Source organism: Phyllobates terribilis, unplaced genomic scaffold (genome assembly GCF_046119375.1).
Source record: "Phyllobates terribilis strain yellow unplaced genomic scaffold, ASM4611937v1 Scaffold_4__5_contigs__length_816908805, whole genome shotgun sequence".
In the NCBI taxonomy this organism is placed as follows: Eukaryota; Metazoa; Chordata; class Amphibia; order Anura; family Dendrobatidae; genus Phyllobates; species Phyllobates terribilis.
The window spans coordinates 674968037-674991296 of NW_027362764.1; the positions used below are offsets into that span (position 1 = coordinate 674968037).

At 44.5% G+C, this 23260-nt stretch overlaps 4 pseudogenes; all 4 read right to left on the reverse strand.

The window, feature by feature from the left end:
* Positions 1-4996: 4996 nt before the first annotated feature.
* Positions 4997-5116, reverse strand: LOC141269990 (5S ribosomal RNA; annotated as a pseudogene).
* A 14135-nt stretch (positions 5117-19251) lies between these two features.
* Positions 19252-19371, reverse strand: LOC141267866 (5S ribosomal RNA; annotated as a pseudogene).
* A 619-nt stretch (positions 19372-19990) lies between these two features.
* Positions 19991-20109, reverse strand: LOC141268054 (5S ribosomal RNA; annotated as a pseudogene).
* A 929-nt stretch (positions 20110-21038) lies between these two features.
* On the reverse strand, positions 21039-21158 carry LOC141269550 (5S ribosomal RNA; annotated as a pseudogene).
* Between the last annotated feature and the right edge of the window lie 2102 nt (positions 21159-23260).

A 23260-nucleotide genomic window follows, 5' to 3' on the forward strand; every position in this document is an offset into this window, starting at 1 on the left:
GAACTGTGATTCTCTAAAAAGGAAAATGGCTGAAACTGATGGACAGAGACAGGTGAGATGACCAACTCACAGTGACGTCATGGAATGTGGACAGAAGAACAGGCAGTTCTCTGAGGTTTTGAAGGATAGAAAAATGTCTTTCCTAAATAGGGCGTTCCTGGAGATATTTGAGAGAGACAGAAGATTTGGTTTAGGGAGTGGCTAAGGAAAAACTGTAATTATAATGTTGTATCAAAATGTAATACAATGTCTCAATATTTATTTATAATCTTATACAGTAAAATTGTAGTTACATAGTTTCTAACAGTTCATATATATATATATATATATATATATATATACACTTGTCTAAGTAGAGATTGCGTATAATTGTATTTATATATACGTTTATAAGATATATATATATATATTAATTAATAAATTAGAACTTCATATATATAAATTTAAGTAGCAATATTTTGAATTACATTAGAACCAACCAATATATGTATAAGATATTTAAATAATTCTGTTTCTGTATGAATTTGATATTTAATTTTATTTTCTTATATTTCCTTAGAGTTTTCATTCCAAAGCAGGATTTGATCAAAGAACTCTAAAATGGATTTATTTCTTTATTCACACAGGAAGTGAAAAAATTGCATGATTTTATGTGTATAACATTTTAAAATAATAACAATATATCTAGTTGAACTATAATATATATGTAATACTTATTAATTCTTTTGTGTTGCTAATATTTTCTGTGCATGAAGTGTTCGTGAAAATTAAAGTAGCTTTACAGCATGACGTGTGACAGCTGCGACCTTTGAACTTTGAGCTAATAGTATAGGATCCCATTCATTCTATTTTCAACTGATGTAACTTAAGACCGGGCAGCCAGTGAAAAAAGAATCTAAGACAAGAGTTTTTTCAAGTGTCTGAAATTCCAGTGACTTACTCTCATATTATATAATATGTACTTGGGGAATAGTCAAAGAAATATAAAGATATTCAATTGATATGGCAATGCGCATTAATAAATTGGGGTACAACAATTTTGGGTTAAATATATATATATATATATATCTAAAACTTCATATGTGGAATGTTTGAGTTGAACAGATCTGTGAATGTCAGAGTGAAGGTGACAGATGAGTAAATCAGCAGCTGCTAAGTGTGATTGATGTGACAGAGGCCTCGTATGTTTGTATGTTTGAAAAAAAAAATGTTTCTTTATGTGAAGGTACAAAAATATATTTAATTCTGAGGAAATTATAATACATAATTAGGTATTATCTACATATATATATTTCTATATTTCTTTAATAATTATTATTTCTTGATTTAACTAATAGTGGATAAGGGCAACCACACATCAAAATGGTTTACAAAGCAAATTTATATTTAGAATAATTTTCCACATGATAATATTCTTGAATAACTATAATATTATTTTTAATGGTTACCTAAATAGGTACACACATCTCTTTAGTCAAATCTATGATACTCTTCGATATGAAATTTATGCACAATATTTCTAGAAGAATAATTATTTTTAATTTGGTTCTGAGATATACATAAATTTTATAAAATAATATTTTTGGTATTAAGGGGGAAAATGTGTTTTTGATCCTGATTACATAATCACTTTTGATCAATACTTATTTTCCACACATTTTAATAAAGAAGAAATAATAATAAGGTACTATGGTATAATTAAGAAGGGTATTACATGCAAAGTTGCATAATTTAATATTTTTTTGGTGGTACAAGGTTATGACAAATATGAAATCATCCAGATAATGGAGATATAAGGGTATTTTTTATGGAGAATATAATTACTCTGCTTTTGTCATTAAAATTTAAAGGCCTTATTTTTATTTTTATTCTTATTTTTACTCTTAATTTTAATTTTTATTTTAAAAATTTTATTCTTACTTTATACTTCTTATTTTTCTATTTTTTCATTTTTTAATTCTCATTTGATTTTATTTGAGTTCAATATCTCAATTGAGAAAACACATTAATATTTAATAAAGTAATGTCTAATACAAGAGTGTTGCTTCATTAAATATATATTGCTAAGGAAAAAAATGTTTACATTTTCTGAGTAAACACAACAATTCATTCATTCATTTATTCATTCATTCATTCATACATTCATATATTTATTCATTTTGGTTCAGGAGTATACATTCTTTGATATTATTGGTTTAATAAAGATATAAAAACTTGTTTTTTCAAAATACACTGACACCTATGGGTTGGAAAAGGTAATTACACCTATGACATAAAAATGTTCTATCATATGGAGAACTTGATTGATAATGAATTATTATCTATTATTGTTTATTATTACAAACATAATTTATTTTAATATTTTGATAATAATTAGATGGATATTACTGATTGCTATGGTACGCTGTGATATTATAGGTTAGGAAAAACTGCCAGATTTGGTATCAGATTAGGGAATGAAGACTTCAATCAAGACATCGCAATTATGAATTCTATCTTAATAAAGACTCTTAATTTTTATAAATCAAAGAGATTCTCAAAAGTTACAAGAAGAAGCAACTGATATCCGGACGTCTCAGAAGGTAACAGGTGTGAATGCTGAGTGTTATAATAGACTGTGTCCATTACATACAATACAATTCACACCACTGATCACCAGGACGGCAGAGGACGATGATCCTATATGTACTGTGTTGTGTTCAAGTTTCATCACGTTCCAGTGGTTTCTTATCACCTGCAACGCTTCAATGAAAGCTGGTGAACAGGTAATACCTGGCATATGTGTCCTGTATATAAAGGACTGAGTACTGGTTATGGTGCTATATAAAGCAGGAAAGTGGCAAGTTAACCCTTGCTTTACTGACCAAAGACGTCACATCTGTTCCAAAAGTGACACGAGACCAGTGCGGACACACGGAAGATTCCAAAGACGATCCAACATAAGTCCATGTGACACTGCACAGATATTAAAGCTACATTTCATCCATGGACTTTGTTTTCTTATCAACTGACACACATGATCTTTCTAATAAAGAGTACAGTTTATGGACTGAACAATAATGAGCACAATTATGGACTGTACAATATCTACATGCTGCAATTTATTTCAAAGGAGTTTTCATCTAAAGACTGTGTTATAAAAGAACAAAGAAGAAGACGAGACGACGACCCGATGACATCAGATGATGACGATTGAACCCGCGATTGCTTCAATTTAGATATAGGGAAGTATAATTATACATATTAAATGAATATTAGTCACGGCTTACCATAACATGAATTCACATCATTATATAACTATAATCCGATATTGATACTATTATTACTATTATTATTATTATGGAAATTTAATGACATTGCCAAGGAAGAAGGAAAGAAAAAATGATTGATGAATGTATCTTCTTTTGAGATTTTTCAGTTAAAGTCCTTTTATTCTCAAAAAGGGGGAAATGTTAAATGGTTAATTATGGAAATTCATTTGGAATGTTAATCAATAATCATTTTTCTGAGTTCTATGCCACAGCCATCGTGTCTAGTTGACATGCGCTAATTGTGTGTGTATTTTTGGTTCACTACCATATGTAGAACAGGTGTCCATACGACTGGTTATAAAAGCCCATGGTACAGAAAGGGGGGGCTCTCTTGCTCTGCCCACCCCACAAGACACAGAATCTTCATGCTGAGAAGCAGATGACATGTAGGCCTGGACACATGCTGGACAAAGACATGATTTACCAGCCAGGATCCAAGGAAAGATCGGTGAATCTCAACAATTAAACAAATAAGCTAATTATGGACAAATGGACAATTACTTTATAACTAATTATTGTATGTACCTGCTGCAATCTGATTCTTTTTAATGGACAATCCAAGAATAAATAGATACATTTTTTTATAAGAATATCGTGATATTGATACTTTGAGAAGTCCTCAGTAGAAAAAAATAATACAGGAAGAGTATTATTTTACAGTCTCCCATCCAAGTACTAACCAGGCCCAACCCTGCTTAGCTTCCATGATCAGATGAGATCAGGCGTGTTCAGGGTGGTGTGGCCGTAGGCAGAGACAAGCCTCTCACTTGCTGCTTTTCTACTTTGACGTCTGGCTGCCGGCTGCCCTTTCCAGTGCTCAGCAAGACCAGGTCCTTTTGTGCTTTCCCTTCTCTTCAATTTTTTTGCTGGCTTCCTTAAAAGGTCTTGTAGACAGAAGGCCCCACTCAGAGCCGCTGAGCTCACTGAACGGAGGCAGCACTGTCGACGGAACGTCGGCTTCACGGCCAATGCCACAGGCCGGGAGCAGAGGCGAGACTCACCGGTAGACCCGGGTAGGGTGCGTAGAGCGCGGTTAGTTGCTTTCTAATAGCCTGCAGCCAGAGATTAACTTTTAATGAAAGGGAACAATCCCTTTGACTGTCTGCAGCGCGCCACACCTAGGAAGCGCACTCTTACACACAAGCCAGCATGCACACGTGCTCGCACGTGACAACACCCCCTATCTGCCCCTACAAACTCTCCGTCACCATGCGTCTTCTGCCTGTTTTATGATTTCAGGGCCCTAGCAGGAATCACCCCCCCCTCCCCAATTCCTTCCGCACCTTCCTTGCCTTCCTTGCACTGAGGTTAGCTCTTTGTCAGCCGTCTGGCTTGGTTACACAAGCTTCTTTGCAGAGAGACATGTTACTTCTGCTGGCCCTCGCTAGGCGGCCGGCATCCAAAACCTTCCCTGGGCACCTGCTGAAAGCCTGGCCCCTTCACGGCCCCGGGTGCTTTTAACGCCATCATTTCCACACGGCGAGCTGCGGAGTCAATAAGCACTCCTAGCCGTGGAAAGGAGCTCGGTGTCAGGCCTGCGTGAAGGCTGCGGGGTAGCGTACTTAGCTGCCAACTGGCTCAGAGGCCTTGGGGCTTCCATCATCTAAGTTACTTAAGGTCGGTGTCCGGCAAGGCGCCGTACCATGCTAGCCAAGCTGGGCAGTAGGGCAAAACGTCATCAAAATGGTCTACAGCACCCGGTGTTCCCAGGAGGTATCCCATCCAAGTACTGTCCGAGCCCAGCCCTGCTTTGCTTCCAAAATCAGACGAGATCGTGCGTATCCAATGCGATATGGCCAGTAGACGCTCCTTGATCCATCGCCCGGCCAGCCTTTCTCAGGATCGCCTGGTGGCGAGCAATCTGGCCGTGACGGGGCGGGCTCCGAAGGGTCCATGCAAAGGCTGTGCCGTCCCTACAGGTGTGGTTTGTTTAGCAGTGATTCACCCGCCGCATCAGGTGTCTTCAAAAATGTCTCGGAGCGGGGTCTCCTGCAGGCTAAACCCTTCATCGCGGTAATGTGACAGAAAGAGCAAGCTGGACCCGTAACTTGGGGGCGGAGCGAGACGTCCAGGGGTGAATGAAGGAAGAGGGTGAGATGGTTGCCAGTGACTTTGAGCTGCTCTTCAGGGGGGAGGGTCGTGTTGCCTGCAAAGGTCTTCTTCTTGGGGTTACCGGTGGTTGCCTCCAGCCACCCGGGAGACGCTGGTCCTGGTGAAAAGGAGCCTAGTATTAAAAGTAAATAAGCAACAATGCTGGAGGCCCACGGTGATCAGAAGGATGCTGGTATTTTGCAGAGATGAAATAGCGCAAGAGGGAAAGCAAATGAAAAAACGAAAAGAGAATGAATGTGTGCACTTGTGAAAGGGAATGGAAAAAAGGCATAGAAGAGAGTGCCCCCTGCTGGTGGAAGGAAGGAAAAAGCAAAAGCCTATAGCACCTGGCATTCCCAGGCGGTCTCTGTTAAATGGTTAATTATGGAAATTCATTTGGAATGTTAATCGATAATCATTTTTCTGAGTTCTATGCCTCAGCCATCGTGTCTAGTTGACATGCGCTATTTGTGTGTGTATTTTTGGTTCACTACCATATGTAGAGCAGGTGTCCATACGACTAGCTATAAAAGCCCATGGTACAGAATGGGGGGCTCTCTTGCTCTGCCCACCCCACAAGACACAGAATCTTCATGCTGAGAAGCAGATGACATGTAGGCCTGGACACATGCTGGACAAAGACATGATTTACCAGCCAGGATCCAAGGAAAGATGGGTGAATCTCAACAATTAAGCTAATTATGGACAAATGGACAATTACTTTATAACTAATTATTGTATGTACCTGCTGCAATCTGATTCTTTTTAATGGACAATCCAAGAATAAATAGATAAATTTTTTATAAGAATATCGTGATATTGATACTTTGAGAAGTCCTCAGTAGAAAAAAATAATACAGGAAGAGTATTATTTTACAATGGTGAGCCAGCCTGTCCTGTTTTTTTGTTTTTTAAATTAAGTAAGTGAATTTCTTCCGTGAACAAAGGGGGAGTCCTGACGAGCTGAACAGCTGTTGTTCACTGTAGTGCCGGCGTCCCTGCCCTCTGCTAGGCAGGGACGCTGCTCCTCTCACCGCTCTGCTCCGTGCCCGGCTTCCTCCCCCCGCTCTGCTGTCAGCGCGCGCTCCGTCCCGGCGTCCTCCTCCTGCCCTGCTCTCAGCGCGCGCTCCTTCCCGGCCCCTGCGCTTAGGGCGCGCGCGCGCGCGCTCCCCTCCTCTTAAAGGGGCCGCGCGCGCCGCCCTAAAGAGTCCCCGGCCAATGGCCGGAGGACTTCATCATATATAAGGCACCTCCTCCAAAATGGAGGTGCTCGAGCAATGTTGTTTGCACCTGTGTCTCACCTGTGCTTCAGCCCTCAGGTCCCGTTGCCAGTTACCTGCCAGTTTCCTGCCAGTTTCCTGCTAGTTACCTGCCAGTACCTGCCAGTTACCTGCCTGATTCCTGCCTGAATACTTGTTACCTGTCTGCCAGTCTGAGGTCCGACGGTCTGCCTTACTACTCCTGTCAGTCTGTCTAAAGGACCAGCCTGCCCGCTCACCTGGGAGCGCATATCAGCTACCTGCCTGCTTGCCTGAGGTCCGACGGTCTGCCTTACTACTCCGGTCAGTCTGTCTATGGACCAGCTTGCCCGCTCACCTGGGAGCGCTTCTCCGTTATCTGCCTGCTTGCCAGCCCGGAGGCTCCGTTGTCACGTGCTGTGACCACCAGCTACTCCAGACTCTTGCCCGCTCACCTGGGAGCGCATCTCCGTTACCTGCCTGCTTGCCAGCCCGGAGGTCCCGTTGTCACGTGCGGTGACCATCAGCTATTCCAGAGACTCTTGCCCGCTCACCTGGGAGCGCTTCTCCGTTACCTACCTGCCTGCCAGCCCGGAGGTTCCGCCGTCACGTGCCGTGACCACCTGCTATTCCAGAGACTCTCGCTTGCTCACCTGGGAGCACACATCTACCACCTGCCTGCTAGCCTACCCGGAGGCTCTGCCATCACAGGTCGTACCTACCCCTTACCCAGAGACTGCCCTGATCACTTGCCGTAACTCCCTGTCCGTTCACCCAGAGACTGCCACCCGCTCCCTTACAAGGGCCGCCCCCTTGTATAGTAGCTCAGAGGTTCCGCCTCCCGGACCCGTTACAGTCCGCCTCCCGGACCCGTTACAGTTTGCTCGGGCAATGGAACCCGGTGGCACCCAAGCTCCCTCGCTCTCGGACCTCGGTCTTGAACTGTCCCGTCAGAGGTCCCAACAGGAGGCCATCCTGGGTCACCTGCGGAATGTTAATACTCGCCTGAACACTCTGTCTGATCCACCAACAACCTCCGCCAGTGCCATATCTTGCAATCCGGCGGCTCCGCTGCTCACTAATACTATGGTATCCTACCCCGGACCCCGGCTTTCTGCACCTCCTCGCTTCGGAGGCGACCCCGTCCAGGCTCGGGGCTTCTTGAATCAGTGCACCCTGCATTTTGAACTTTTGTCCTACCAGTTTAACTCCGACCGGGCCAAAATTGCCTTCATCATGTCCCATCTCACCGGGGAGGCCCTGGCCTGGCTGAATCCTCTATGGGAGAGAGGAGACCCCCTGGTGTCCAACTTGCCTGCTTTTCTCACGGCTTTCCGGAAAGTCTTCGACGAACCCGGACGGAAGACCTCATCTGCATCATCGTTGCTACGCCTCCGTCAGGGGAGTCTCACCGTGGGCCAATATGCCATACGGTTCCGTACCCTTGCCTCGGAGCTGGCCTGGGATAACGACGCTCTGGTTTCCGTCTTCTGGGAGGGTCTGTCCAGCCGTATTAAAGATGAACTTGCCGGTCGGGACATTCCTACCACTCTCGATGACTTAATAACTCTTGCCACCCGAATTGACCTACGGTTTCAGGAGCGTGCCAAAGAGGTCACCCGTGAGAGAAGGATTCCACGTTTAGCTCCTACTTTCCAGAAACCCGTCATTCCCTCCATCTCTCCCCAGGTACACTCTCCTGAGCCTATGCAGGTCGATCAGACCAAGATGGTCAAAACCCGTCAGGACTCACGCCGTGCCGAGGGGAGCTGCTTCTACTGTGGCAGTAAGGAGCACCGGATCCGTGCCTGCCCGGAGAGTTCGGGAAACGCCTGTGTCTAGGTTCGCTCAGAGAGGTCCACCTAGACAAGAATAAATCCTCTCCATCCCTGCTGTTGTCAGTTTCGATCATCTACGGGGAGAACCGTTATTTCGAACTAGCCCAGCTTGACTCTGGAGCAGCCGGGAACCTTATTTCACAGTCCCTGGTTGAGAAATACCGCATCCCCACCAAACCTCTGGCTGTACCCTTGTCTGTCGCTGCCGTGGATGGGGGCCTCTTACCTCGCCCCATTCAACTCATCACCGAATCCATTACCCTGCAGGTGGGAATGCTGCATTCTGAAAGTATCTCCTTTCATGTTCTGCCTGGACTCTCTCACGCCCTCTTGCTAGGTCTGCCCTGGCTCCAGAGACATGCACCCGTGCTAGACTGGCAAACCGGAGAGGTCCTTCGCTGGGGACAAGACTGTCATAAAACCTGCCTGGTTCCCGTCCATCCCGTCCGTCCCTCTCCTACCCCAGCTAATCTACCTGGACTTCCGATTCCTTATTGGTCTTATGCAGATGTCTTTAATAAAAAGGAGGCAGAGACATTACCACCACATAGACCATACGACTGTCCCATCGATCTGCTACCCGGTACTACTCCTCCCCGTGGGCGTATCTATCCTTTATCCGCTGCTGAGACCCGGTCAATGTCCGAATATATTGAGGAGAATCTGGCCAGAGGATTCATCCGGAAATCTACCTCCCCGGCGGGAGCAGGCTTCTTTTTCGTCAAAAAGAAGGACGGCTCTCTCCGTCCCTGTATAGACTATAGAGGCCTAAACCAGATCACGGTGAAGAATAAGTACCCCCTTCCGCTCATTCCAGAATTATTTGATCGTCTGAGGGGGGCTAGGATCTTCACCAAACTGGACCTTCGTGGGGCGTACAACCTGGTTCGTATTCGTCAGGGGGATGAATGGAAGACGGCATTCAACACCCGGGACGGCCACTATGAATACCTGGTAATGCCCTTTGGTCTCTGTAACGCTCCTGCCGTCTTTCAAGAGTTGGTCAATGACATCTTCCGGGACCTTCTCTACTCCTGCGTAGTGGTGTACCTGGACGACATCTTGGTCTTCTCTCCGGATCTCCAGACTCACCGGAGGGACGTTCGTCAGGTCCTGCTCAGGCTAAGGCAGAACCATCTCTACGCTAAATTTGAGAAGTGCCTCTTTGAGCAGACCTCGCTTCCGTTTCTGGGCTACATTATCTCTCAGACCGGCCTTCAAATGGATCCTGAGAAACTGTCTGCCATCGAGAAATGGCCCCGACCGGAGGGGTTGAAGGCCATTCAGCGTTTCCTGGGCTTCGCCAACTACTACCGCCTCTTCATACCACACTTCTCTTCCCGGACGGCCCCAATTTCTGCGCTCACCCGTAAAGGTACTAATCCCAAAGAGTGGCCACCCGAAGCAGAGGAGGCCTTTCTTTCCCTTAAACAGGCCTTCTCTTCCGCCCCGGTGCTGCATCGCCCAGATGGCAACAAGCAGTTCTTCCTGGAAGTTGACGCCTCCTCCTCTGGAGCCGGAGCGGTACTTACTCAAAAATCATCTTCCGGGAGGATGGTAACTTGTGGCTTCTTCTCTAAACTCTTCTCCTCCTCTGAGCGCAACTATTCCATAGGAGACCGAGAGTTATTGGCCATCAAACTGGCATTGGAGGAGTGGCGTTACCTGCTCGAGGGGGCTCTTCACCCGGTAATAATTTACACTGACCACAAGAACTTGGCTTACCTCCAGCATGCCCAGAGACTTAACCCGCGCCAAGCCCGGTGGTCCTTGTTTTTTGCTCGTTTTGATTTTGTCCTTCATTTTCGCCCGGCTGACAAAAACGTCAAGGCGGATGCCTTGTCTCGATCCTTTCTGGTGTCTGATCTCGAGGAGGATCCGAAACATATCATCGATCCCGCCAGAGTAATGCAGGTGGCTCCCGTGAGTCTAAATCGTCTTCCTCCTGGTAAGACGTTCGTACCAGTACCTGATCGGGAGAAGATTCTACACTGGGGTCATTCGTCTAAACTAGCTGGCCACGCCGGTCAGAAAAAGACCCTCCAGCTTATTACCCGGCACTACTGGTGGCCTAACCTGCACAAGGATGTAATAGACTTTGTTTCTGCCTGTGTGTCCTGCGCCCGCAACAAAGTTCCGAGACACCTGCCGGCCGGCCGCCTCCTACCTCTGCCAGTACCTGCTGCCCCCTGGCAGCATATAGCGATGGACTTCATTACTGATCTGCCCGTCTCTGCCGGTTGTACGGTCATTTGGGTGGTCGCTGACCGCTTCTCCAAGATGGCTCACTTCATTCCACTGCCAGGTCTTCCGTCTGCACCCGAGCTGGCTAAAGACTTTATCCGCCACATCTTCCGTCTTCATGGCCTGCCCCGTCACATCGTGTCGGATCGTGGGGTACAGTTCACTTCCCGTTTCTGGAGAGCCACTTGTAAATTGCTGGACGTCACCCTGGACTTCTCCTCCGCTTACCACCCACAGTCTAATGGTCAAGTGGAGCGGATCAATCAGAACCTGACCAGTTACCTTCGGCACTTCGTTAATGCCCACCATTCTGACTGGGTGGATCTCCTGCCATGGGCCGAATTCTCGTACAACAATCACGAGAGCGAGTCTTCCTCCAAATCCCCGTTTTTTGTAGTCTACGGTCAGCATCCTCGGATCCCGTTTCCCGTCTCCACCTCGGCGGACAATCCGGCTGCGGAATCTCTTGTTAACAAATTTTCCTCCATATGGGAGAGTACCCGGTCCGCACTCCTTCTGTCATCCGAGCGTATGAAAAGACACGCTGACAAAAAACGTCTGGACCCTCCTCAATTCCGCCCTGGGGATAAAGTCTGGCTCTCGTCCAAATATGTCCGGCTCAAGATCCCTTCCTATAAGTTAGGGCCTCGGTTCATCGGCCCACTGGAGGTCATCAGTCAGATCAACCCGGTGGCCTATAAATTGAAACTCCCGGCCAACTTACGGATCCCTAACTCCTTCCATGTGTCTCTCCTCAAACCTGTGGTACTTAACTCTTTTTCCAAGTCTACAGGTACGCCTCCTGCTCCGGTTTCTGCTGAGGACGAGTTTGAGGTAGAGAACATTCTTGCCACCAAAAGGGTAAGAGGAAAGACCTTTTTCCTGGTAGATTGGAAGGGGTTTGGTCCTGAGGAGAGAACGTGGGAGCCCCGGGAGAACATCCATGCCCCTCTCATCCTAGCTAAATTTCTGTCTGGCCTAAAAAAGGGGGGGCCTAAAGGGGGGGGTACTGTAGTGCCGGCGTCCCTGCCCTCTGCTAGGCAGGGACGCTGCTCCTCTCACCGCTCTGCTCCGTGCCCGGCTTCCTCCCCCCGCTCTGCTGTCAGCGCGCGCTCCGTCCCGGCGTCCTCCTCCTGCTCTGCTCTCAGCGCGCGCTCCTTCCCGGCCCCTGTGCTTAGGGCGCGCGCGCGCGCGCTCCCCTCCTCTTAAAGGGGCCGCGCGCGCCGCCCTAAAGAGTCCCCGGCCAATGGCCGGAGGACTTCATCATATATAAGGCACCTCCTCCAAAATGGAGGTGCCCGAGCAATGTTGTTTGCACCTGTGTCTCACCTGTGCTTCAGCCCTCAGGTCCCGTTGCCAGTTACCTGCCAGTTTCCTGCCAGTTTCCTGCTAGTTACCTGCCAGTACCTGCCAGTTACCTGCCTGATTCCTGCCTGAATACTTGTTACCTGTCTGCCAGTCTGAGGTCCGACGGTCTGCCTTACTACTCCTGTCAGTCTGTCTAAAGGACCAGCCTGCCCGCTCACCTGGGAGCGCATATCAGCTACCTGCCTGCTTGCCTGAGGTCCGACGGTCTGCCTTACTACTCCGGTCAGTCTGTCTATGGACCAGCTTGCCCGCTCACCTGGGAGCGCTTCTCCGTTATCTGCCTGCTTGCCAGCCCGGAGGCTCCGTTGTCACGTGCTGTGACCACCAGCTACTCCAGACTCTTGCCCGCTCACCTGGGAGCGCATCTCCGTTACCTGCCTGCTTGCCAGCCCGGAGGTCCCGTTGTCACGTGCGGTGACCATCAGCTATTCCAGAGACTCTTGCCCGCTCACCTGGGAGCGCTTCTCCGTTACCTACCTGCCTGCCAGCCCGGAGGTTCCGCCGTCACGTGCCGTGACCACCTGCTATTCCAGAGACTCTCGCTTGCTCACCTGGGAGCACACATCTACCACCTGCCTGCTAGCCTACCCGGAGGCTCTGCCATCACAGGTCGTACCTACCCCTTACCCAGAGACTGCCCTGATCACTTGCCGTAACTCCCTGTCCGTTCACCCAGAGACTGCCACCCGCTCCCTTACAAGGGCCGCCCCCTTGTATAGTAGCTCAGAGGTTCCGCCTCCCGGACCCGTTACAGTCCGCCTCCCGGACCCGTTACATTCACGTGTCAGTAAATTCACTAGTTTGTCACGAGAAGCAGAAAGGACCTACAGACTGAGGAAAGACAGGAAGCAGAGGTACTAACAAGGAACAGAATCACACAGGAAAAGAATCAGACGAACTGAAGACAGGACGTGCTGATAAAGAGAAGCCAAGGAATCTTAAGGTAAGCAAAATATGGATATAATTTCTTCTTTTGCTAAACAAAGTAATATTAATTTCAAAGTTAATGTAGGAGATGACATAGAAGTTTTGTGGCTCAGTTTATACAAAGAATGTGAATTGCAGAATTTACAGTTAACTTCTAAATTGGTAAATAGAGACAAACAGAAATTGAGAAATATTCTACATTTGGTAGATTTTTTTCATAGTCTTGTGTTAGAGATTTCTAAGCAGGAAAATAGTGTAGAAGTGTCAGACGGTGATACTGATTCTGACTGTAATGTGGAAAATGAACAAGAAGTAAGACACGTGTCTGTAACTGAAGGTGACCTTGGGTCTGACCAAGAGACGGACATACAGAAACCTGACATGGGAGGAGACATGACTGACATACGAGAAACCGACATACTAGGTGATGTGGGAGGAGACGTGAGTGACGTAGGAGGAACGGACATACAAGAGCCACTAAAAATATCAGAGAATTCTGGAATTACCCAGGCTCAACTCCAAATTAAAATGAGGAAAAATTTGCTGAAATTATACAAAATCATGCCAAAATATGATGTCAAAATCCATGCCTGTAGAAATTCAGAGACATTTGAGAGCTTCTCTGATAAGTTTGATTTATCCAATGAGGAGAGGAATCAATTATTTAAAATATGGATTCCTGTGACATTGTCCAGACGTTTACATTTAATGCCCTGTGAAAATGACTCTCCTAATGGATGGGAAAATGATTTGGACAAATTAAGATATTTGATTTATTGTGTCACAAAGGATTTTCCCAACATAGAAGATCTGCAGAAACTAAGGATTGGTAGGAAGGAATGTACATATACATTCATGTCCATATTTGAACGGTTGTACAAAGCTCTCATCAAAAATGGAAAAGTACAACATATGATAACAACTTTTGTACAAAAATTCAAATTCCTAAATTCAGTTTCCCAAATTATGGCATCACAAAAAAATTCATTATTTGAATGTGCGCAGATGCTGGATTTTGTTAGAAAACATGAGAATCGTGAAAAGAAAATAAATCAAGCTAAATTTATAAAACCAGGAAAGGTAAAATCTTACCACAAGCCAATATCAAACTCTTCTAGACTGAGTCATCCCTATAGTGAACTCTATCAAATACGCAGAAGATTTCATATATGTTATAAGCCATATCAGCCAGTGCAAAGATCTATCTCTCCACAGAATGAGTTAATTCTCAGTCAGAACTGTGATTCTCTAAAAAGGAAAATGGCTGAAACTGATGGACAGAGACAGGTGAGACGACCAACTCACAGTGACGTCATGGAATGTGGACAGAAGAACAGGCAGTTCTCTGAGGTTTTGAAGGATAGAAAAATGTCTTTCCTAAATAGGGCGTTCCTGGAGATATTTGAGAGAGACAGAAGATTTGGTTTAGGGAGTGGCTAAGGAAAAACTGTAATTATAATGTTGTATCAAAATGTAATGCAATGTCTCAATATTTATTTATAATCTTATACAGTAAAATTGTAGTTACATAGTTTCTAATAGTTCATATATATATATATATATATATATATATATATATACACTAGTCTAAGTAGAGATTGCGTATAATTGTATTTATATATACGTTTATAAAATATATATATATATTAATTAATAAATTAGAACTTCATATATATAAATTTAAGTAGCAATATTTTGAATTACATTAGAACCAACCAATATATGTATAAGATATTTAAATAATTCTGTTTCTGTATGAATTTGATATTTAATTTTATTTTCTTATATTACCTGAGAGTTTTCATTCCAAAGCAGGATTTGATCAAAGAACTCTAAAATGGATTTATTTCTTTATTCACACAGGAAGTGAAAAAATTGCATGATTTTATGTGTATAACATTTTAAAATAATAACAATATATCTAGTTGAACTATAATATATATGTAATACTTATTAATTCTTTTGTATTGCTAATATTTTCTGTGCATGAAGTGTTCGTGCAAATTAAAGTAGCTTTACAGCATGACGTGTGACAGCTGCGGCCTTTGAACTTTGAGCTAATAGTATAGGATCCCATTCATTCTATTTTCAACTGATGTAACTTAAGACCGGGCAGCCAGTGAATAAAGAATCTAAGACAAGAGTTTTTTCAAGTGTCTGAAATTCCAGTGACTTACTCTCATATTATATAATATGTACTTGGGGAATATTCAAAGAAATATAAAGATATTAAATTGATATGGCAATGCGCATTAATAAATTGGGATACAACAATTTTGGGTTAAATATATATATGTATATATCTAAAACTTCATATGTGGAATGTTTGAGTTGAACAGATCTGTGAATGTCAGAGTGAAGGTGACAGATGAGTAAATCAGCAGCTGCTAAGTGTGATTGATGTGACAGAGGCCTCGTATGTTTGTATGTTTGAAAAAAAAAAAATGTTTCTTTATGTGAAGGTACAAAAATATATTTAATTCTGAGGAAATTATAATACATAATTAGGTATTATCTACATATATATATTTCTATATTTCTTTAATAATTATTATTTCTTGGTTTAACTAATAGTGGATAAGGGCAACCACACATCAAAATGGTTTACAAAGCAAATTTATATTTAGAATAATTTTCCACGTGATAATATTCTTGAATAAGTATAATATTATTTTTAATGGTTACCTAAATAGGTACACACCTCTCTTTAGTCAAATCTATGCTACTCATCGATATGAAATTTATGCACAATATTTCTAGAAAAATAATTATTTTTAATTGGTTCTGATATATACATAAATTTTATAAAATAATATTTTTGGTATTAAGGGGGAAAATGTGTTTTTGATCCTGATTACATAATCACTTTTGATCAATACTTATTTTCCACACATTTTAATAAAGAAGAAATAATAATAAGGTACTATGGTATAATTAAGAAGGGTATTACATGCAAAGTTGCATAATTTAATATTTTTTTGGTGGTACAAGGTTATGACAAATATGAAATCATCCAGATAATGGAGATATAAGGGTATTTTTTATGGAGAATATAATTACTCTGCTTTTGTCATTAAAATTTAAAGGCCTTATTTTTATTTTTATTCTTATTTTTACTCTTAATTTTAATTTTTATTTTAAAAATTTTATTCTTACTTTATACTTCTTATTTTTCTATTTTTTCATTTTTTAATTCTCATTTGATTTTATTTGAGTTCAATATCTCAATTGAGAAAACACATTAATATTTAATAAAGTAATGTCTAATACAAGAGTATTGCTTCATTAAATATATATTGCTAAGGAAAAAAATGTTTACATTTTCTGAGTAAACACAACAATTCATTCATTCATTTATTCATTCATTCATTCATTCATACATTCATATATTTATTCATTTTGGTTCAGGAGTATACATTCTTTGATATTATTGGTTTAATAAAGATATAAAAACTTGTTTTTTCAAAATACACTGACACCTATGGGTTGGAAAAGGTAATTACACCTATGACATAAAAATGTTCTATCATATGGAGAACTTGATTGATAATGAATTATTATCTATTATTGTTTATTATTCCAAACATAAATTATTTTAATATTTTGATAATAATTAGATGGATATTACTGATTGCTATGGTACGCTGTGATATTATAGGTTAGGAAAAACTGCCAGATTTGGTATCAGATTAGGGAATGAAGACTTCAATCAAGACATCGCAATTATGAATTCTATCTTAATAAAGACTTTTAATTTTTATAAATCAAAGAGATTCTCAAAAGTTACAAGAAGAAGCAACTGATATCTGGACGTCTCAGAAGGTAACAGGTGTGAATGCTGAGTGTTATAATAGACTGTGTCCATTACATACAAAACAATTCACACCACTGATCAACAGGACGGCAGAGGACGATGATCCTATATGTACTGTGTTGTGTTCAAGTTTCATCACATTACACTGGTTTCTTATCACCTGCAACGCTTCAATGAAAGCTGGTGAACAGGTAATACCTGGCATATGTGTCCTGTATATAAAGGACTGAGTACTGGTTATGGTGCTATATAATGCAGGAAAGTGTCAAGTTAACCCTTGCTTTACTGACCAAAGACGTCACATCTGTTTCAAAAGTGACACGAGACCAGTGCGGACACACGGAAGATTCCAAAGACGATCCAACATAAGTCCAGGTGACACTGCACAGATATTAAAGCTACATTTCATCCATGGACTTTGTTTTCTTATCAACTGACACACTTGATCTTTCTAATAAAGAGTACAGTTTATGGACTGAACAATAATGAACACAATTATGGACTGTACAATATCTACATGCTGTAATTTATTTCAAAGGAGTTTTCATCTAAAGACTGTGTTATACAAGAACCAAGAAGAAGACGAGACGACGACCCGATGACATCAGATGATGACGATTGAACCCGCGATTGCTTCAATTTAGATATAGGGAAGTATAATTATACATATTAAATGAATATTAGTCGCGGCTTACCATAACATGAATTCACATCATTATATAACAATAATCCGATATTGATACTATTATTACTATTATTATTATTATGGAAATTTAATGATATTGCCAAGGAAGAAGGAAAGAAAAAATGATTGATGAATGTATCTTCTTTTGAGAAATTTCAGTTAAAGTCCTTTTATTCTCAAAAAAGCGGGAAATGTTAAATGGTTAATTATGGAAATTCATTTGGAATGTTAATCGATAATCATTTTTCTGAGTTCTATGCCTCAGCCATCGTGTCTAGTTGACATGCGCTAGTTGTGTGTGTATTTTTGGTTCACTACATATGTAGAACAGGTGTGCCATACGACTGGCTATAAAAGCCCATGGTACAGAAAGGGGGGGCTCTCTTGCTCTGCCCACCCCACAAGACACAGAATCTTCATGCTGAGAAGCAGATGACATGTAGGCCTGGACACATGCTGGACAAAGACATGATTTACCAGCCAGGATCCAAGGAAAGATGGGTGAATCTCAACAATTAAGCTAATTATGGACAAATGGACAATTACTTTATAACTAATTATTGTATGTACCTGCTGCAATCTGATTCTTTTTAATGGACAATCCAAGAATAAATAGATACATTTTTTTATAAGAATATCGTGATATTGATACTTTGAGAAGTCCTCAGTAGAAAAAAATAATACAGGAACAGTATTATTTTACAGTCTCCCATCCAAGTACTAACCAGGCCCGACCCTGCTTAGCTTCCAAGATCAGATGAGATCGGGCGTGTTCAGGATGGTGTGGCCATAGGCAGAGACAAGCCTCTCACTTGCTGCTTTTCTACTTTGACGTCTGGCTGCCGGCTGCCCTTTCCAGTGCTCAGCAAGACCAGGTCATTTTGTGCTTTCCCTTCTCTTCAAATTTTTGCTGGCTTCCTTAAAAGGTCTTGTAGACACAACGCCCCACTCAGAGCCGCTGAGCTCAATGATCGGCTGCAGCGCTGTCGACGGAACGTCCGCTTCACGGCCAATGCCACAGGCCGGGAGCAGAGGCGAGACTCACCGGTAGACCCGGGTAGGGTGAGTAGAGCGCGGTTAGTTGCTTTCTAATAGGCTGCAGCCGGGGATTAACTTTTAATGAAAGGGAACAATCCCTTTGACTGTCTGCAGCGCGCCACACCTAGGAAGCGCACTCTCACACACAAGACAGCATGCACACGTGCTCGCATGTGACAACACCCCCTATCTGCCCCTACAACCTCTCCGTCACCATGCGTCAGACTCTCCTGCCTGTTTTATGATTTCAGGGCCCTAGCAGGAATCACCCCCCCCTCCCCAATTCCTTCCGCACCTTCCTTGCCTTCCTTGCACTGAGGTTAGCTCTTTGTCAGCCGTCTGGCTTGGTTACACAAGCTTCTTTGCAGAGAAACATGTTACTTCTGCTGGCCTTCGCTAGGCGGCCGGCATCAAAAACCTTCCCTGGGCACCTGCTGAAAGCCTGGCCCCTTCACGGCCCCGAGTGCTTTTAACGCCATCATTTCCACACGGTGAGCTGCGGAGTCAATAAGCACTCCTAACCGTGACAAGGACCTCGGTGTCAGGCCTGCGTGAGGGCGGCGGGGTAGCGTATTTAGCTGCCAACTGGCTCAGAGGCCTTGCGGCTTCCATCATCTAAGTTACTTAAGGTCGGTGTCCGACAACGCGCCGTTCCATGCTAGCCGAGCTGGGCAGTAGGTAAAAACATCATCAAAATGGTCTACAGCACCTGGAGTTCCCAGTAGGTCTCCCATCCAAGTACTGTCCGAGCCCAGCCCTGCTTTGCTTCTGAGATCAGATGAGATCGGGCGTATCCAAGGTGGTATGGCCAGTAGAAGCTGCTCGATCCATCACCCGGCCAGCCTTTCTCAGAATCGCTTGGTGGCGAGCAATCTGGCCGTGACGGGGCGGGCTCCGAAGGTGCATGCAAAGTCTGTGCCGTCCCTACAGGTGTGGTTTGTTTAGCAGTGATTCACCCGCCGCATCAGGTGTCTTCAAAAATGGCTCGGCACAGGTTCTCCTGCAGGCTAAACCCTTCATCGCGGTAATGTGACAGAAAGAGCAAGCTGGACCCGTAACTTGGGGGCGGAGCAAGACGTCCAGGGGTGAATGAAGGAAGAGGGTGAGATGGTTGCCAGTGATTTGAGCTGCTCTTCAGGGGGGAGGGTCGTGTTGCCTGCAAAGGTCTTCTGCTTGGGGTTACCGGTTGTTGCCTCCAGCCACCCGGGAGACGCTGGTCCTGGTGAAAAGGAGCCTAGTATTAAAAGTAAATAAGCAACAATGCTGGAGGCCCACGGTGATCAGAAGGATGCTGGTATTTTGCAGAGATGAAATAACGCAAGAGAGAAAGCAAATGAAAAAAAGAAAAGAGAATGAATGTGTGCCCTTGTGAAAGGGAATGGAAAAAAGGCATAGAAGAGAGTGCCCCCTGCTGGTGGAAGGAAGGAAAAAACAAAAGCCTACAGCACCTGGTATTCCCAGGTGGTCTCCCATCCAAGTACTAACCACACCCAACCCTGCTTAGCTTCTGAGATCAGACAAGATTGGGCACATTCAGGGTGGTGTGGCCGTAGGCAGAGACAAGCCTCTCACTTGCTGCTTTTCTACTTTGAAGTCTGGCTGCCGGCTGCCGGCTGCCCTTTCCAGTGCTCAGCAAGACCAGGTCCTTTTGTGCTTTCCCTTCTCTTCAATTTTTTTGCTGGCTTCCTTAAAAGGTCTTGTAGACACAACGCCCCACTCAGAGCCGCTGAGCTCACTGATCGGCTGCAGCGCTGTCGACGGAACGTCAGCTTCGCGGCCAATGACACAGGCCGGGAGCAGAGGCGAGACTCACCGGTAGACCCGGGTAGGGTGAGTAGAGCACGGTTAGTTGCTTTCTAATACCCTGCAGCCGGGGATTAACTTTTAATGAAAGGGAACAATCCCTTTGACTGTCTGCAGCGCGCCACACCTAGGAAGCGCACTCTCACACACAAGCCAGCATGCACACGTGCTCGCACGTGACAACACCCCCTATCTGCCCCTACAACCTCTCCGTCACCATGCGTCAGACTCTCTTGCCTGTTTTATGATTTCAGGCCCCTAGCAGGAATCACCCCCCCCCTCCCCAATTCCTTCCTTGCCTTCCTTGCACTGAGGTTAGCTCTTTGTCATCCGTCTGGCTTGGTTACACAAGCTTCTTTGGAGAGAAACATGTTACTTCTGCTGGCCCTCGCTAGGCGGCCGGCATCCAAATCCTTCCCTGGTCACCTGCTGTAAGCCTGGCCCCTTCACGGCCCCGGGTGCTTTTAATGCCATCATTTCCACACGGCGAGCTGCGGAGTCAATAAGCACTCCTAGCCGTGGCAAGGAGCTCGGTGTCAGGCCTGCGTGGTAGCGTACTTAGCTGCCAACTGGCTCAGAGGCCTTGGGGCTTCCATCATCTTAGTTACTTAAGGTCGGTGTCCGGCAAGGCGCCGTTCCATGCTAGCCGAGCTGGGCAGTAGGGCAAAATGTCATCAAAATGGTCTACAGCACCCGGTGTTCCCAGGAGGTCTCCCATCCAAGTACTGTCTGAGCCCAGCCCTGCTTTGCTTTTGAGATCAGACGAGATCGGGCGTATCCAAGGTGTTATGGCCAGTAGACGCTGCTTGATCCATCGCCCGGCCAGCCTTTCTCAGGATCGCTTTGTTATGATCTGCTACAGAGAGTATGGAAAGAAAGGAGATCTATCCCTACAATAGAACTAAACTAGATCCCTACGATGTAACCGGGAACCTGATCCTGCGATCAGACCCGCTAAAGTCCTCGGCTAGTCTGAACGCAAACCTATAGATGTGAGGGAGGGATCCCTACAAGATCTAGGGACTGGGAAGAGTTGGACACCTCCTAGCAGAAATAGTAGCAGTCAAAGACAAACACACAACAAAAAGGCATAGGGGTCAGAAGACCTAGCAAAACTAACAGAGAACGGCAACAGAGCAACAAGCTAGCTCAACAGTAGTAAATACAAATGAAGTCCAGCAAAGCCAGGAGGGCGGAGCCAGATTAAATAGGCAAAATGGTCATGTGACCAGCAAACTAAAAAAAAACTAACAGGAGAGTTGTAACAGTACCCCCTCTTCTAAGAGGATCCTCCGGATCCCCTAGGCCCAGGCTTACCAGGAAACCTCCTGTGAAACGCTCGGAAAAGTCTGGGGGCAGAAACATAATCCGCTCTCACCCATGAGTTATCCTCAGGTCCGAAACCCTTCCAAGCGACGAGATACTGCAAACTCCCTCTATACCGTCTAGAATTTAGGATGCGGGAAATTTCATATTCCCCATCCTCCACCACCGGAGGAACAGTGGCAGAGGCGTCACCATCCGACACATCAGCTTTTTTCAAAAGAGAAACATGAAACACCGGATTAATCCTCCAGGACGTAGGAACCTCCAGCCTAACAGCAGATTGGTTAACTATCTGAAGTACCTTAAAGGGCCCTACGAACTTGGGACCCAATTTTTTAGAAGGAATCCTCAATCGCAGATTCTTAGAGGACAACCAAACCATGTCACCAACCGCAAACAAAACCTCTTGCCGTTTCCTATCAAAGTACATCTTAGATTTTTTGTTAGCCTCCTGAAGATTACCACGCACATCCGTCCAAACTCTCTCCAAATCACCGGAAAAACTCTCCTCCTCAGGCACAGCCGAAACCAATTTGGAAAATGACCCAAAAGACGGATGTCTCCCAGAACAACACAAAAAAGGCGAACACCCAGCAGAAGAGGATGTATGGTTGTTAAGAGCAAATTCAGCAAGTGGCAGAAACTCAGACCACGCCTCTTGATTGTCTGCCACAAAACAACGCAAGAACTGCTCAACATCCTGGTTCTTCCTTTCTGTCTGGCCATTAGACTCAGGATGATATCCGGATGAAAACGACAAATGAACTCCCAACCTGTCACAAAAGGCACGCCAAAAACGAGCCACGAACTGAGGTCCCCTATCAGAAACAATGTCAGTAGGAACACCATGTAGTCTGACAATCTCCTTGACAAAGGCCTTAGCGAGTGTCTTAGCGCAAGGCAGTTTGATGAAGGGAACCAAGTGACACATCTTGCTAAAACGGTCCACGACCACCCAGATGACCGTGAAACCTTCAGAGGGAGGAAGGTCAGTAATAAAGTCCATAGCCAGATGTGTCCAAGGTGCACTAGGAACCTCCAGAGGGCAAAGCAACCCCGCAGCAGGAGCATGCGAAGACTTGGATCTTGCACACACAGTACATTGGCGCACCCACTTAATGACTTCCTTCTGCCATCCAGGCCACCAAAAACTGCGACCCACAAGTCTCTTGGTCTCAGAAATTCCTGGATGACCTGCCAACCGAGACTCATGACACTCAACAAACAAATCTCTCCTAAAGGTCCTAGGCACAAACAACCTCCCATGTGGAGTGTTAGATGGGGCATTCTCCTGTGCTTTAAGAATCTCATCCTCCAAAACGGAGTCCAAAGCAGCAATCACAACACCTTCTTGTAAAATGGTCTCCTCTTCCTCCTCAACACCGACCATGGGAGAAAAGCTGCGAGACAAAGCATCCGCTTTAACATTCTTGGTACCCAGGATGTAAGTAACGGAAAAATTAAACCGCGAGAAAAAAAGTGCCCACCTAGCCTGACGGGCATTCAAGCGCTTGGCAGCATCAAGATAGATCAGATTTTTATGATCAGTGAAAACCTGAATGGGAAATTCAGCACCT